Raw genomic sequence first — 16,553 nt, 5'->3', positions numbered from 1 at the left:
AGAGTGGTCACATTGTATAATGAAATAATCGTACGTGGTTTATTAATTAAGCCTTCAGTTGAGTATTGAAAAATTATTCAGTTGAATATAAATTTCATCAAAATTGTTCAATAAGTCTAATTTTGAAATAGATGACTAAAAATTGTAAAGTAAACTCGAATTTATTTAGCCTTTCCCTTTATCCCCAAGGATGCTTAGCGGATGTGAACCTCGCAGAAGAGCTGTGCAGAAACCTGTTCCAATACAGAGCGCAAATATCGCTATCATAGGAGTGATTATTTGTACCGTAGGAGAGTGGCATATCAATGAGGTATTTTTTGCATCTGCAATGGTTTTAAAATTCAGATATCACTAATATTTACATATAGTATGAAATACTAATTGCGTCTAAAAATTTATTGCGACATGACGCGGGGATTTGCAATGTTCTACTCAAAGAATCTCAAAATTTGGGGTTAAAAGTCCTATGCATGTCATGAAAAAGTAATCGGAGGTAAAAGATGCAACTAAATCATAGCTAAATTAATATACGTACTCGTACTTATGAAAAGCACAAATGTCTAGTCTTTTAGAAGGGAAACGTGAGGTGTAACTCCTTTGTCGATCTTGATTTCCTGGTGTCGGATTGGGTACTTTCCCAGGGCAGGGATGTCCGAGGAAGAGAAGAGGAAGGGATAGGGAAAGAGTGCTCGACGGATAGAGGAAGAGAATGAAGGGAGTGTGGAAATAGGGAGGGGAGCGGGGGGCGAAGAGAAAGGTCGGCCGACGGTCTTCGTCGCCAAACGAAGCGAAACGCCCAGAGGGATGTTTCCTCCCCCTCGTGCACACAACTCCCCCTCTTCATCCCCCCCCCGATCCAACCCTTCACTCGCCCCCACTCACCCTCGCGACAACGCCTTGGCCCAGTCTCTTTCGCCCCACCACCCCCTTCATCCCCCATCCATCGCCTTCCTCCATTCATCGCCGGCGACAGTTGCGTCCTCACCCCGTCTCCTCCCCTCCGCCCCCCAGTCAAGTGCTTTATCCCCGCCTCGCTATTATCATTCCTCCTGCGTTTTTCCCCTCCACTGCGGCCGTCCCAAACGATGGAGCTGATACAACCCTCTCGCATCCCCGCCCCCCCCCCCTACATTTCCCTTTCCCCCCATTTCCTCCTCCTCTTAACCCCTCTCAATGACGGAGCGGCTCCGCTCTTGCCGGGGCGTCCGGCCCGGAGTGGGGTTGGGTCGGGAGGGGAGGGTGGGGGTGGGTAGATGTCTGGATGAGGGACGGCTAACAAGGCCGGCGAGAGGGGGATGGGATGGCGCGAGCCGCACCGGTCCCCCCGCTCCGGACGAATGGGTGGTTCCGACAGCGTCCGGGAAAGGAGCCAGTCGCTTGAAGGGTGGCCGGGGGAGGAGATGCTATCGGGGATCCGAGACGGGCGCCTCGGGGAGAGGAGGGGGGATTGTAGCGTGGACGAGATTTCACCGTTTCCGAAGATAAGAGAACGAGGGAGTGAGGCGTTGGGAATAGGCGTTATTAGGCGTGGAGGAGGAAGCTCAAATGATTATCTGCCTGCAGTGATGACTGAGGTTCTAAGGCAGCATTCGGTGTGTTCCATTCATGTTTCGGAATTCAAAAGATAGAATCTTGTGTTCCTTGTGCCAATAATGTTGTGATCAAATCCTCAACTTTCATACAGTCAGTGTTAGTAATCATAAAAATTTTATGATGAGTAGTTTCGAAAGAAATACCGTCTGAAGTAGACTTTATGATGGATAATTGATTGGATATGCAAATGCAGTCATTTTAAAATAAATTAAATAGTAGTCATGGCCAAATGACAATCATGAGGAACTAATAATCTATTATGTGTTAATAAACATTATTAACAGTTGATATCATATTTCCCTAACTGTGTCCATCTATGCATTACAGTAGAAAAATGCAATATAAATGTAGCAATTTACAAGTAGAAATATCTCTGTTTGAAGCGAGCCCTCTATAACTTGTCGATGGGTATACCATTCAGTTCTAGTTCATTTTCAATGAATGCTGCTTACAAGATTATTATGATGCCCGAGAAATCTTATTATAATATGAAAAATGTTTCCGTAGTTTTTAATAAATATTGAAATGATACCGTATGGATTGTTTTAATATCTAAGGGAGGAACAAAAATACTTTCAAATAAATATCGAAGTGTAATTCCATGTATTTGGAGTGGGCGAGGATCGCGGTTTTATTTCACTCAACCCTGATGGCTATGCCAGGTCCCAAAGTTACTACTGCTGTTCACGTATGCTTATGTTAAAGCCCATTTTAAAGTTGAATTTCTGTCATTCTAAATGGGTTAAATATGCAAAAAGTCCAATCAATGATCACCAAATCTTGTAAGCAGTTGTGCGTTTTTAAAAATTGCTTATGTAGTTGTTGCAACTGTCGTATTTAATTAGGCAAATAAATAGGGATTCACAAGTTCCAATGGAGATATCTAAAATGTAAATTGTAAAGTCCTTAATTGTATTAAACTAACAGCAATAAAGTTTTACGAATATATTTCCGCTAACCACAAGATGAATGGTTGAATTATTTTTTCAATGAAATATTTTTAAGTTTTTTTATTTAATAGATTGTAGATTAGGAATTTTATTATGTATAATTTTTATTTTTAGCCGAAAAGAAATTAATTGAAACTTTTTCCTTGGTCCAAATGTGATAGAAAATTGAAATAATCCAGCAATTGAATGGACTGCATTCTTTTTTTGTTGACATTTTGAGCTCCAGAATCTATGAGTACCATATCGTTGGAATACGCTGTTTTTCTGAAGATTTTACTGTTCTGGCACACTTCTGATTTCATTTCGTTGTTCAACGACAATATTAGTCTTTGCTTTTAAGGAGCCAAGGTGTCCAGATGCTTATTTGTTAAAAAGTGGAAAAAAAACAACTTTGATTGTAAAATTACAGTGTTATATGCTTAGTGATATACTTTTTAGTGGTCTCATTTCAATTAGTTATTCGAAGATTATTTCTGATTTGGTCCTCCCTTGAATTGGATTAATTTGATCTTTACCCTCATTGAGTTGTTAATTTCTGTTTTTATATTAACGATAACAAACTGTGCACTGATTTGGAAAATGTAGAGTGAAGATAATCCTCCATAGTATGGGTTCCATATGAGGTGGGACGTATTAAAAAGATAGAAAAAGTTCACAAAGAAAGGCAGCAAGATATCTCCTCGGAAGGTACAAAAGAACAGATAGTGTCACGGAAATGTTAGATGCACTGAAATGGGAGAGTTTGAAAAATAGAAGAAAAAGGAGTAGGTTAGGCGCGATGTATACCTGTAGAATTCTTAAAAAGGACAAAGCGTGGGAAGATTTATGGCAAGGTAAAGAAAAGCCTAACTTTAAGGGAAAAAACGACCATAGCTTCAAAATAAAAATAAGGACTCAAAAAACAAATTAGAGAAAATACTCTTTTTTAAATAGAACTATAATTGATTGGAACCAGCTGCCTGGAGGTTTGTTTGAGCCCTTTCCATCCAATTTTAGAAGTTTTAAGTTGAAATGTAAAGCAGCCACTGGGTAATAAACTTCATTGTAGTTATGAAAATATTGTTTGTATGTGACGTGGACGGCATTTTGTATGTGATGTGGAAGTTTGTTTGTGTGTGATGTGGAAGTGTCATTGTATGTAAAAATATTTTGTCTCTTATCCGTTTTTATGTGTTCGTATGTAATTTTCGTCGTAAGAGTTACCTTTGACCTAACTTGACCGTTGCCACCAGGAAACTCGCCTAATTGCAACGTAATCGTGTAAATAAAATAAATAATTATGGTATATTTTCGGCCTTAAGGGCGATGGTTTCTTCCTGGCTTTCCCACATGATAAGAGACCCGAAATTGAATCGCTTAAATTATTTCCACCGCACTGTCTCGCCCGAACCTTGTACATGAATCATATTTTCAGCGTTTGTAATTCCGCCGCAACGTTTGCGTTATTTGCTAGCATCGCCAAACCTCGGAATTGCTGTGTAATGAAAGAAGCGGAGAATTTGTGGCATTATGAATTTCACAAATTGCCCGCACGTCCAACGAAGGCAAATTAAAATGAATAATTTCATGTGCCACTGGGTTGAAAATCCGCCGTGAATAGAACCGTGAAGGATGATAACTCTATACCACGGCGGAGAGCATGATTCCACGAATGGTGCATCGATTTTTATCATTCACTGCTTCCCTTCATTATTTGTCCGAGTAACAAAGAAGCGATATATAATCTTCACCTCATCCTTCACCCTGTCCCTCTTCGATATTTCCCTTCCGCACCCCGATTCGTGAGTTCTCATTTGAGCGTATTTTTCTCGGCTTCCACCGGAGAATGTACCAGAGAGGTAGGTGCGGCACGTTGATACCGCTCGGGGGGTACAACGAACCGGGCATGCCTCCGAACTCGCGGACGGGAAGCAATAACGGCGCGTTTCGGAGTCATCCGGATTACGTCCTCGCCAACAATCGCCTGCCCGTCCGCGGACGGACAAAAGATCCGGCGCTTTGAATCATGGGGCAAAACTGCATTCCATTTGGATCGGGGTTTTAAACCGCTTGGAAACTCTCTCCTTCATTCTATCTCCCTGACGCCAAACCACGGGCGCAGTGCTAGGGCGGAACTAGGCCCTTTATGGGGTCAATCTGATGCACCATCTGCGACCAGTCCAGTGGCATATGTACTCCAAGAAATTGGAGTGGAAATATGTGGTTATAAATTGAATCAAAGCTTTATATTTTCAATGACCTATAATAAAACGCATCACTATAATTCGAATTCTCTCCAATGAGTTTAATTCAGGGGAAAAGGTCTATATAGGATACAAGATACTCGTCTGACGCACATTGAGTTAAAATGTCTTATATCTGTGATAACGGAATAAAATCTGAGTCATATGGCACATAAAATATTTAAAAAACAAACTACCATAGATTCGAACAGAGTAACTTTTATCATTATCAACGAAAGACCCAATCACGCCTGTTTAATTTTTCGGGGTGGAGTATGAAACGTTCGTTTCTAATTCGATTAACGGAGTTTCTTTATTGTAATTTAGTCATAGGGGGTGTCGGGGAAATGGTGGTAGGGTCATCAAACAACGTAATATCACCATCCTCCAAAAGGGAAAAACGATGGCGGATGAAGAAGACTTTGGTCTGAAAACGATGACAAGTCTTTTGAAGGTCGAATCTGGGTTCGTCATCTCAAACGGGTTAGATGCTCAACAGATCTTCACTCGAGCAGTTCTTTTTGGAAACTCTCAAGCTCGTATATCGTGTCTTCTGTGACCACTGGTTAAAGCACGCTTCGCACACGTGTTCGAGTGGTGTTGAATATCGAGCAAGGGCGGAAATCGCAGCAAAGGCTGAGGATCGTCTACCTTTTTGGGTGAGAGTGTGTGCTCGGGGATGTGAGTGCTATGCGAAAGACTGCAATACCCCAATGATTTTGCGAAACATCAGCGGGGAATTGGCACACATTCGGTTGCGCAGGCAAAAGCCACATTTTCCGAGTGTATCTAATGGCCGCGGGAATGCATGCACTGGGTGTGAGAATGTGGTACGTCGTGAAAATCGTGATTATTGGCGTTAAGTGGTCAGGCGGTCGTCCATTTTGGGCCAATCGGGGTCGTCGACGGGAGTGGTGGTACGGCTGAGCAGTTGGACGGAAGTCACTCATCGACGCCGGAGAGGGATGAGCGGGGGAAAGAGACAAAGGGGGTTGGAAGACAAGGGAGTCGAAGTTTGGAGTGGTGGGAAGTGATGGAGTGCGGAAAGGGGACGGAAGCGTGGACGGAAAATTTAAAGAAAGACAATTGGTGGGGAATTGTCGGGGGGAGACGGGGAACCGTTGATAGGGCGAGGTGAGAGTGGGCGGGGGGGAGACTCTCTACCACTGCTTCCCAGAAGTGGATAAAGGAGGTAAGAAATGGATTTAAAAGCGAGCAGTTAGGGATATGAATTAGAATAATATATGAAAATGGATTTAGAAATAATTTTGAACTGATTTCCTCATTTGAGGTACAACTCAGTTTCATGTGAGCTAATTTCATTCAATGAATTTTGCTGGTGGATAAAGTTTAGCCAGAATCATTATGCTACTTTGAATGATTATTTTTTAATAATTGCGTAAATTAATCCAGGCATATATAAGTTCACCTGCAGATTCTTAGATATTGTCGTTATTTCCCGATGTTTTTCTCTTAATACCATTTTAAAAGATGTCATCTATTTTTTCGTTTCATTATTTTGTTGATGTTATTACGGTTTTTTTCATCATTTATGGATGTTTCTCAACGTACATTATGATGAATGGACGCACTGAAAGAGGTATTCTGAAAAACATTCTCCCTTTCAATGGGCGTGGATGACACCTATTTATTGTTTTAACATTATCGTATTGCAAACTTTCATTTTTTGTTTCTTTCTTTCTTTACTTTCACGTTTTTTTTATTTTGGCGCGGTTATTCTTCAAATAAATTTTTTCATGAAAGTTAAAAAAAGACATTTTTCTTTTTGATTGAGCTTTTGCGTTATCAAATAGAAAATCAAATAAAAAAATCCCCGGTCAAAGGAAATATTTTTGCATTAGTGATCTGCTTGATTCCGCCTTCCCCACCTCGCTTGTGTTCGTCTTTTATGTGTGTTCCTATCCCTTTTCCTTCTATCTATGTCCACGTAAATGTGCATATATATGCGTATACATGTGTACATATATATGTATACAGTATATGTGTGCATATATATTTTTATGCAATGAAATAAATATACAATATTGAATTTATCGGCCTCGGTGGCGGCAGGGTAACGTCCTCTTCTGCCGTCTGAGGTCGTGGGTTTGATTCTCGCCCGTGTTTTTTCCTCCTCCTGGGGCTTGAGTGTATTTAATTGTCAAGTTGTAATGTCAAAGTCCGATGTAAAGGTCGAAGTCCTGTTTTCGGACTGATTGAACATTATAAAGGTCGATGATAATTCTGAAAACAAAAGCGAAATTATTTTTTATGAAATTGATTGAATTGAGCTTATTTCTATGAAAGCAGCAATCAGTAACATATCTAATTGAATTAAACCATTCTGAGTATTGCTTGAAATAAAATATTGTGTTTCCTCTGAACAAAGGGAAACATAGATTACACAGCGGAGATGATGTAATGGAGGTCCGAATATAGAGTTAACTGAAAAAGTAACGCTTTATTTTAAATCGGCAGCACTAAACGTCTACACAAAACAACGTTTAGTAATTTTAAACAATAATAATTAGTGTATATTAAACTATCACCTTTTAAAAATAGATTGAGATACGAGTAAGTTACATTCTCTTTTTTCAAACGGTAGAGTAGGTGTAACTTATATTTTCAGAATTTCATGAATATGTTGTTCACAGTAATTATTTTCACCGCCAAAATGCAAAAAGTTGACCCAATGACCTGGGCGAATGTCCTAATACCGTCCAATGTAATTGCCTTGACCTAAATGAAACAATGGTGTAATGGATGGTAAAACACTGCAGAGGTGATTTAGGAACAATACCATGCAAAACTGTGATCCTCTATGACTGCGTTTCATTATATAATCGCCGCAGTTCTTTTGAAAATGCATGAGATTTTTGATAATGAGATAACATAGACTCAGTGAAAGAGTGAAAAAGTTACCAAAATCACACGCGAACAACTAACAATTATGAACAAAAATTTATCTGTGTTTACGTCACTAAGCAACAACCAACGCGAATCAGAATATAATTTAATATATATTTCTCCATTATTTTGTATAAATAAAGCGTTTCTTGAAAGGTAATTCCATCAATACGTGAGCCTCAAACATTAGAAAGGTCTCGAGGCTAACGCCAGCTTCTAAATAATGAAAAATGAAAACACGGGAGGTTTGTGAATATCGTTATTTTAAAGATAACTGGATATTGCAATTACGACTAACATGCGCAAATTTGAGTTTATTCGAATTCATAAATTTCGTTTTAATGGGATAAGCATAATTTTTACAAACTGTAAATAACTTGAAAGGCAGGACTGAAGAATGGTTAACAGCGAAACATGTCGATGTGGATGGATTGAGGGGATGTGGGGGTCGATTGGCATCTGGTGGTGGTCTCCGGTACTACCTCGGCACCTTTCTAATCATGGTTATACTGGATTCCGGAGAGGACAGAAGTATATCCTTCGGGTGCTATTCCACCGTCAGAGCTGGAAACTGCGTGAACTGCCCCCGGCGCAACTCCTCCGTGGCTTCCTTCTCGTGCTCTCCTCGAAGTAGCGCCTTTTTAGTCGCCTGCCCGAGAATCCGTTCCCCTCGGGACAATTCCTGGAAAAATTCCCCGATCGGCCCGCGGTAGTGCTCCGCTGAAATCACCTCCAAGGGCGTCGTGCTTGGCTGACGTTTGAAGGATCTGCCTGTCGCTTCCCTCCCAAAAATGGAGTTTCATTTAATGAAGGTGTTCTTTGTAAATTATCCGGAAGAATCTCCACCAACTGACCAGGGGACGGCACAAAAGATGCCGTGAATTGTTATACATTTTTTCGTGAATTCGCCTTTGCCCTTAAATAATAAACCGTTCCGGCGAAATTCTAATCCTCCAACTCTTTTCGCAGAAAAATATTTATCGATAAACATCCAAGTTTTCGAATTAACAAAACATGAAGAAAAATACCTAAAAATAAATACGGTAAATTTTAGAAGCAGAGTACTTTTAAAAGATAAAAACTTTGAACTTTTAAAAAGATAAAAACCTATGGATATTATCCCGTAGATCGTGGCCCATGGCTCTATTACGCGACCCTTTGCTACATTAGCCATTAAGATATCGATAAAGTGGACGAGTGAAGTTCGGCATAAAATTCCGCACGCTTTGTTTCATATTTCCCTCGGCCTCTGAAGCCTGTGAGCCTCGGTCCATGGCTCAAGTTTCAAAAGACCTTAACTCAGCATAGTTTTTGACATTTTTTATTCAAACTGTTTTTGTTGGTGGGACACGAATCTTTTAAAGGGTTGATAAGGTTCATAAAACTCTTTTGAAAATACTGACAGAACATAAACTAGAATTAAAACGGACCTTTACCTTGCTCAAATTATTTTGAAATATCTAAATGTTTTATGATAATTTTTTAATGCTTTTCTTTGAGTGCAATAATGGTAATGATACTTTAAAAGTTTGCCAATTGTTTTTATCATCATATATTTTTCTGAGATATCCTTGTCTGAATTCGCATTTATTTATTATTTCCTCCTTCCAAATATCGATAAAATAATACATAAAATGAAAAAAGTAAAAGAAATGACGAAATCAAACGATAAGCTACCACTATTTTGAAGATAAATTTCTACAATCTGGTAAATTCAACATGGAAAATATCCAGCATGATAAAAGCAATAATTGATTGCAATTCCAATATCAATTGGAATAGAAAACTACAAAAAATAACGCCTAAGTCAATTTCTCGCGTCAATAAAGAGCATTGAGTCAACAATATTATGTCTGAATCTTTGCGCGGCCTTCAATTTCTCTTTTCTTCTGAAATCCGCGGGTCGCCGGATGAGAATGGGACAAAAGAGGTTAATGTAGAGTTGTAGCCGTACAAAAGGGGGAATCTACCACCCTATGCTGCATGGATGATAAAGATCATCGGCAATGTAAGACGAACGAACGCAAGGTTGGTGGGTAAAGTGAAACGACAAGGTTTCCTGGCACAAAAGTGTTACCCTGAGAAGCGCCTGAACCATGGATTTACCCTATTAGTCGATCAATGTGTAGTCAGGGTCCGGCCAGTGGAAACTCCGTGGCTCGTACCGCTCGTACCGAAGTCGTGGCTCGAGTACCGCTCAAAGAAAATTTTCCTGCCTGGAGTTCGCACCGTTCCGCCTTCTCTTCCACTTCCCTTTTGTTTTCCCCTTTTTTACTTTCCCATGTATGTAGTTACCAGATATATTTTCGCCTATATATTTTGGCAGAAACTCATGTTTTAATATGTATATCTGTTTATGTACACGCCTGTGTACGTATAAAAGTAAAAAAATTATATTTTCGTTACATTTGTATTTCGCGGATTCATCTTTTATCTGAAGTAATTACCATGTATCTTGTTGAGAATAGCTACGTCGGTAGAAAATAACTCTTGGCAGCGTGAACTTTCACAAGAACCAAGCAAGCGCGAATAGAGACGCCCTTCAATTGATGCGTGGTTATGACAGCGTGGGATGACCTCTGGCTCAAGGGCACTCACCCATGCATCATCCGAGTTACTTAAGTAAAACGCTCATGGACGTCAGAAGTGCACACTCTGAAGCCCTGAGGTTAGATAACTCCAACTTCAGCCATCGCGGCGTGTGGTGTGGCCACGCTCCGACTCATTTAAATCCACGTAAACTGTGAGACGAGTTTTGCCAGGGGAACGTTTAAAAGTGGGGAGTGGGAGGCGTCCGTCGAGAGCTCAGACATAGAAATGAACTCGCCAAGGGGCAGTGATCTGAGGGTCGACCAGGAGTCGAATGCGAGGGACAGGAAGTTATGGTTCGCATGGCGTTTGGGAGGGGAGGAAGAGGCGGCGACCGGGGGAGGGGGGTATCGGGGGCGGGAGAAGTGTTTTTTGCGCGGAGTGTTCGCGTCACCCTCCTCCGTATGCTTCCTTCCGCGCAGGGGCGCATAGCGGACTGCATAACAACGAGGCGGAGTCGAGCGGAGAAGAAAGCCCCCGATGGAGGGCGCGTTGCCCTAGGCAAACCCGAGTGGAAGGGAAAGGGTTTTCGCCGTTCTTCTTGGTATGGGAGGATGCTGGTAAAGGGAATAGTGGGTGGGAGGTGAGAGTTAGAAAGGGGTCGCGCTTGTCCATCCATTACACCCTTGACACCTCTCTTTCATTCTCTCCCTCATTTATTCCATCCCCCAATTTCCACCCCAGCGCTAATTTTTAACTTTCCCATTCGCTCCTCCGCCCGCCACCCCGCACGCTCCTCCTTCGGGCCGTGCATCATCAACTCAAAGAGGAGGGCTTCGTGCGCCAGGCGGATGATGAGTTTAAAGAGGGAGCACCAGGGGGGGAGAGGGCCACTAGGAGGAAGAGGTCGCCGGAGGTCGAATGTGAGGAGGGGCCAGGATGGAGGGCGATTTTTTTAAGGCATTTGGGAAGGAAGGGGGGGGGCGAAGAAAGGTTTTGCTCCAGGATCCAGGGCCCCGGGGGGCAGGAGAGGGGGGTCGGACGGAGGGGGAAGGCTTAAAAGTCTGAATTTTGCATGAGGTGCGCGTGCGAGATAGACCGTCCCGCCACCTGGACGGGAGGGAAGCGTGGTGCGGGGCGCGCCGGGAGATCCCGGCGGTTGCGTGCGAGTGCTCCTTGTTTGTGTAGCCCCATCCGTGTAGGGCGGGGGGCGAGCGGGAGGGAGTGGGGGGGGCGTGTGAAGGGACCTTGGTCCCCCACCCCCGGCTGCATCCCTCCCGGAGGTGGGGGCGGTTTGTTTGGGATTTCGAGCGCGAGATGCCGGAGTGAAGTGGAGGCGTGCGGATGGGGTACGAGGGTCCGAGGGGGGGAGGGGTCGGGGGTGGGGGGGAGGCGGGAGGAGGGGGCGTTGCGCGAGATGGAGGACGTGTTGTTGGAGATGGAAAACGTGTTCTATTTAGGAAATGGGGGATGGAATTAGGACGCGGCGGGTGTCGGTCTTTTGCAAGAGGGAAGAAAAAATGGATCTCGTAAGGGAAGTGGAGGGGGAGAGGGAAGGGGAGGCGTGCGTGCGTGCCCCGAGGAGTGTGGAGAACGGTGGAAGGCGCAAAGAAAATTGGCGATAAACTTGGAGAGGTTGCTTGGAAAAGAGGAAGGCCTTTTTTGTGAAATGTAAAGTGCTATGGGTGAGATCTCTATCGCGTTAAATTAGTGTACTAAATTATTTTCGTTGTTTTATTTGAAAAGGAACCGAACAAAATGTATGGAGTTCTCAAATTGTAAACTGCAATGAAATATACCTATTTAACAAGAAATCAAGAGCTAATTAGGCAACCAAAATGATTAAAATTAAAGAAAATTATCGATAACAAAACCTCATAACCGTTCGGTTTACGTGGTCGATCTGGCTTGGTGGACTCGTTAAAAGTATTCCAATATGCGCATAGAGATAATGTTTACCCCAGGTTTGACAAAAGCTCCGAACTACTCGAGAATCCAGTTAATCCATGGAAAAATGTGAGAATCGCGACAAATGCGTGATAGAAATAGATGAAATGAGATTAAAAAGTAGCGTGTATGTATTATCTTGGTAGTGAGTAAATATTTATGAAAATATAACACGAATACAAAAAGAACAACCACAAAATAATTTATTCGGCATTTCGCCTGGGGTGCAGGTTTTTTAGTTCGCATAATCCTGTTATGCAGCCGGCTAATAGCCAAATGCTTACGATATCAGGGAAGCTTCGTCAAATCGCTCCAAATATGTGACCAAAAAGCCAAATCTTGGCCAGTGTTTTACTAGCCAATTGGTCGTGTAGCTTTGATATCCGTTTGCACAACAAAGTAGGTATACACCATTTTGCCAGCCCGATAAGAACCAGTAAGGCTCTCTCACTTAATGGCAAAAGAGCTAAGTATGGGGGTACAAAATGGAAGCCAGAGTTGTTGTCGTCCAAAAGCAAAGGTTGGTTGGATAGCTTGAGCTGGATGGAAATGCATCTAAATTTTAGGGACTGGGAAAAAATTTCAATGCAATAGGTACCGCAAATAATTCAATTAAGTCCAGAGCTCACACCCAGTTGTAGCGCGTTGAAAATCCAATCACGGGAAGAAGCTTTGCGGTTATGATGAGAAATACTAGAACACTATCATAGAGTCATATCATCAACTAGCTTGCAATCAGAGTGGTTTTACTGCGCCTTCTGACTACCGTGTAGAGTACTGGGCTATCCGAAGGATAGTTTTGGATCCGATGGCCCAGAGTGCGCCAATGTCGAGGCTCCTGCATGGTTCCGTTGCTAAGAGAGTGCTCAGAAAAGTTCTCAACCTCGCCCATAGATGACATCACTACTCGCATGATTTTTTTCTCTCATAGTGGCCTAACTGTAAACAGACGTATTGTAAAATTGCAAGCGTTTCCACCTAGTAATTCACCATAGGAGCGGTCGTTTGAATCAGTGGCGATGCGAGTGTTGTTATGAATGGGAAATATCGAGTATCGTGCAGTATTCTTCGTAAAAGAATGTTTATGGCCGACCAAAATTCATTCGAGGATTGTACATGTTAATGTTTCTTCTTCAACTTCCACCGTTTAAGCAATGCCGCGAACATCCTCCAAGATGATCCACGTGAAGGACGTCCGAATAGCGCAACCACGCCGGAAATCCTCGAAAAATTGCTCGATATGATTTTGAAGATCGACGTACGAAAATGCGCGGAATTTCGAATCTTGTGGGGAAATCGAAATGATGAATTACATTTTGCACGAGGAAAAGCACATGGCAAAGCATTGCGCAAGATGGGTGCCGCGCGTGCACACTTTGCATTAAAAACGATTTCGGACGACACTTACTTGCAAACAGTGCTGGGAGCTCTTTACAAAAAAAAGAGTGATTCTCTCCGTCGATTGCTGACAATGGATTTCTTACAACACACCAGACTCGAAAAAACAATCCACGCGGCGGATAGAGGTCGGTTCTTCAGCCCCGAAGGAGGAGAAGATGGCGCCATAAGGCCATGGCGTCGATTTTTTGGGATATGAAAGGAATTATGTTGATGTATCTTCCAAGTAATAAAGCGGTCAGAATGCCTGCAAACTGGCCTTTTAGTCAACTTCCTCTTTTCTACACGAAGCTATATTGAAGCGATTGATGTGTGTATATATCCTAAAACAGGTCCCAGCGGTTTATACCGCCAGCTAGTTAATGAAAATGCTAGGAAAACTGAAAGCGCGAGCATTGCTAAACAAGTTTTGAAAGAAACAAAACTATTGTCTGTGGAAATAGAATTTTAAGTTGGCATAAAATATTTTCTCTCGTAAAAGAAGTTTTATGTAGCAATTAGCTAAAGCAATTAACACAAATTGCATGAAGATAAAATTATTTATCGAAGCTGGATTAAAAGTGAAAGGCAACGGAAAGGATTTGATAACATACAAAAAACGATGTTCTCGCCCAAAATATGTTTTGGACTTATTAGGCCTGGATTATTATTGCAGCTGAAAATGGTTCCCCAGAATAAACAAAATTATTTTTTTAAAATGATGGTTATTTCTACAAATGAAGCCTCAAGAATGAAGTTGGCAAAAAAAAAAACGAATTGCGCATTTTTCCCAAAGACAGTATATATTAACTATAAACAAATAATTTTCCATTTCAAAGCAAAATTTAAGTGTTTACCAAGTTAAATACTTGCTTGCGTTCTAACAAAAGGTTTCATTTTACAGCGGTTTGGGCAATCCAGTCTCCGTTTTCTCTGCTATACTGCATATAGTTAAGCGAATACGTATTTATTTCATTGACTGCCGTGTGTCTTGCTCTTTTATAATCAACGTGCTCTAATTTCATAAATTTACGTACGGTTTTTAACCCTGCCTTATGGCCTCACCGAAATGAGTATTGCCTTTCGTTACTTGCCTCTAGGAAGATGACAGCAGGTGACGTTTGATTGGAGGAAAGGGCAATCAGCAATACGGTAATGATGACAGCTGGGGAATTTCCGCTTTTCCAATTACGACTAGCATTGCAATTCCGGTTTGTCAGCAATCATCGAGGATGACTCGTCTTTGGAAGTGTGACAGGCTCTTGTGAAGTGAAGGTGGAGGAAGGTAAGAGGCGCGCTGTCGCCAAATCCGACCCTAGAAATTTCTTGCGATCATTTAGCAGAATAGATCAGTAGGCTGTGGAGTGTTTCCTAGCGAGGCATCATATGATATCGGAAAAATTTCAGTAATCACCCATTTCTTGCAGGTTACAATCCCGTGAGTACTCGTTAAAAGGCTACTCTATGGTAAAATACACGCTGATAATCACAATGTAAGTACTAAACAATTAACTTCTCAATCATAAAAAGGAAAGAAGACAAGAAAATAAAAAGATACAAAAGAAATTGGTCATTTGTCTACCAGGAAGTTGAGAATAGAGCGAGATTAATGTATTCATAATTGATACAAGCTTAAATTTGATTATTATTGTCACCTTTGAGACTAATCGATTGTAGATCTAATTCAATGGGCTCTTACGACCATTAGCTTTGCAATATATATCTGATGATGAAACAATTCAATAGTTTCAAATCATATTCCCTGACCAGGATCCCGGTCTGGGCGAAAGATGTTCGCTTGGTTGTCATAATGACTGCGGTTGTAAAACTATTTCCTTGTAATGCGAATTAACGGATTACTACTTCTAAGTTGGAATCGCGGCATCTCCCTCAGTTCCCTTGAATTGATGCAGGAATACTTGTCACTATTGCTTGATTCCCTTGAAAATCAGTTTTGATTACAATTTTTATACAATTAGTCTCAGGTATTTTAGCCGTAACATCCAGTTCTATAACCTTACCGTTCCTTTTGCACAAATAATTTTGATTAAAAAACTAAGCAAATAATTTAACGACGTAATTTTTCGAAGTCAGGTTGATAAGTATTTTCGTAGTTTCACATGCTTTTGGCCTGAATTTCGTATTCCTGTTGGTGTTTCATTCGGTTCTGGAGGGATTTTGGAAAATATTCATCGGTCATTCGGTATCTGTTGATTTTTTTTATTAGTCCAACTTGATTTCTGCGTCCGCGGATGCTTCTCCATGAGAAACTAAATAAAACCATTCACTGTGAGTGAAAGCTAATTGGCTTGGGATTAAGGGTTAAGGACCTACCCTTGACGCAACATCTCCACACTTCTTTCTCTTTCCAACCCTCTGTCCATCGGTTAAAGTCAAAGTGAGAACTCCAGCATTATTCTCTTTCCTTTCCGCAGCAATCCCTTTCCCAAGCTTGATGCATCCATTTATATCCTACCTTTGCTTTTCCTTTTGCTTCACACTCGGCTCGCGAGAGCAATTTCGTTTGCCAGTAGTACAAGAGGTTAATGCGTAGAGGTACTCGATCTACCGTTGCTAACCAAAAGTCTCAATACTCGTGCTGTTCATTTGAATTAACGATTTAGTGGTCACCTTCGAGGGTGGGGGGAATAAATAACACGGGCTTGAGATGATGCGAGGGGAAGGCAGTCGACTCGGAATGGGCAGATGTTGGGGCAATATACTCTCCTTCGCGTGAGAGGAGTGGGGGAAAGGGGTGAGCGTGCTGCGGTTGCTCGAATGACGGGCGAGAGAGAGTGTGGGGGGGGGGGGATTGAGGCGCCAAGGGGGAGGGTGGCGCTTCGTTGAGTGAGTGGGCGCCGCCGCCGCGGTGAGGAGGAGGATGGGGGTGGAGATCGTATTAGTCGGCCGGGCGGAGGCGCGGTGGAGGAAAGAGCGTGGCTTGCTTTCGGGGGCGCAGGGTTAGCTTTCCCTTTGGAGTGAAGGGAGCACGGGGGGGTGGAGAGGAGAATGGAATCGCCCGACTACA

General features: G+C 42.1%; 1 long non-coding RNA gene across 1 annotated transcript in view; it reads left to right on the top strand.

Annotated features, from left to right (window-relative positions):
* The first annotated feature begins 221 nt into the window (after positions 1-221).
* The window catches only part of LOC139688642 (uncharacterized), a 163,529-nt gene continuing 147,197 nt past the window's right edge, over positions 222-16,553 (top strand). The window contains exon 1 of the long non-coding RNA XR_011700772.1: positions 222-310. This is a non-coding gene — a long non-coding RNA (uncharacterized lncRNA). The remainder of the gene's footprint in view (positions 311-16,553) is intronic.

The sequence above is a fragment of the Hetaerina americana genome, unplaced genomic scaffold, assembly GCF_022747635.1.
Source record: "Hetaerina americana unplaced genomic scaffold, ioHetAmer1.1.p SCAF_21, whole genome shotgun sequence".
Taxonomy (NCBI): Eukaryota; Metazoa; Arthropoda; class Insecta; order Odonata; family Calopterygidae; genus Hetaerina; species Hetaerina americana.
The sequence above is the reverse complement of the archived record's forward strand: the minus strand, read 5'-3'. Positions and strand labels throughout refer to the sequence as shown.